We start from the raw sequence: 1,353 nt of genomic DNA on the forward strand, positions 1-1,353 counted from the left end.
ATTAATATAGTTCAGTGTCCTTATGGGTGCTATTGCATAGCATGTTCTTTTCCCTCTTTTACTTTCAATCTATATGTGTATTTAAATATTATGTATGTCTTTTACATGGAGTATAGTTAGAATTAGTTTTTGTTTTTCTATCCACACAATCATTGTCCTTTTGAATGAATACTTTAATTCACATCATTGATATATTGATATACATCATTGATATATTTGGATTTATGTTTGTAATTGTGCTTTTGGTTTCTATTGACTTCATTGTAATTTTTGTTTGTGTTCCATCTTTTCTTTGTATTAAGTAGATATTTTCCAGTGTGCTTTTTAATTTCTTAATGATTATCACAACATTTTTGAGCATTTTTCTTTTTCATTGCTTTGTCTGTCTCTCTATATATAGATGTAGATAAAGATATGGATAGATATAGATGTAGATACCTAAATATAGATATATACAGAGAAAGACAAAATGCAATGACAAAGAAAATTTGTCATATATTATATTTTATGTATATATACATGTATGTGTGTGTGTGTGTATGTATATATATATATATATATATATATATATATATATATATATAATCATGGTTTCTTGAATTGCATGGATATCTTAAAAAATCCATTCAAGGAAGACCATTTAGTCTGACTCAATGAATCCTATATCCTTTGTGTACTGCCCAAACCAGAGTGGTGGTATCTGCTGAGGCCATACTTCTGAATGAGACCATTCTGGTTTGAGCAGATGCTGCAAGAGCAAGAACCCTGGCCAAATTTTGCAGGTGGCTCTGGTAAAGTTGCTGTAGACCCATCTTACTAATAGGGGTGCAACAAGGCCAAAGGAAAGGGCTCTGTTTTGTTGTTGTTGCTTTCTTTTGTTTCTCCTTTTATTTTTGTATTTAACCTTTGCTAACCAGGGGTTGTCCTTGGGTCAGAGTAGCTTATGATCAGTCACTGATTGATAAGAGATTATGCTTAAGATTCCTGAGCCACCAAGGATGTCTTCCTTTGTGTTACATAAGTGTGTGATTTGGAGATGGCTTTCAAAGTTCATAAATTAAACTTTAATCAACCAGCGGATAGTAGCTCTTAGCTCAGAATTTCTCACACTATTCATTCTTAAAAATGTGCTAACAAACAGGTAGTCTGTTCTGTAAGGTTTTCACAGGGTTCTAAAATGAACCTCATTTTAGATTTCAGGCTAACCTCCCCTGATGATTAGCTGATTGTTCTATTGTTTTAAAAACTGACCTCGGCCTTAAATTCTGCCATGCTCTTGTCCAAATAATGTCAGCTCTCTTAGGTAAGGCCAAGGAGGTATAATACTTCTTGCCTTGCCTTCCTCTCCCTTGT

General features: G+C 33.2%; 1 pseudogene; it reads right to left on the reverse strand.

Annotated features, from left to right (window-relative positions):
• Positions 1-640: 640 nt before the first annotated feature.
• On the reverse strand, positions 641-812 carry LOC124971735 (40S ribosomal protein S29-like; annotated as a pseudogene).
• Between the last annotated feature and the right edge of the window lie 541 nt (positions 813-1,353).

This window comes from Sciurus carolinensis, chromosome X (assembly GCF_902686445.1).
Source record: "Sciurus carolinensis chromosome X, mSciCar1.2, whole genome shotgun sequence".
Classification (NCBI taxonomy): Eukaryota; Metazoa; Chordata; class Mammalia; order Rodentia; family Sciuridae; genus Sciurus; species Sciurus carolinensis.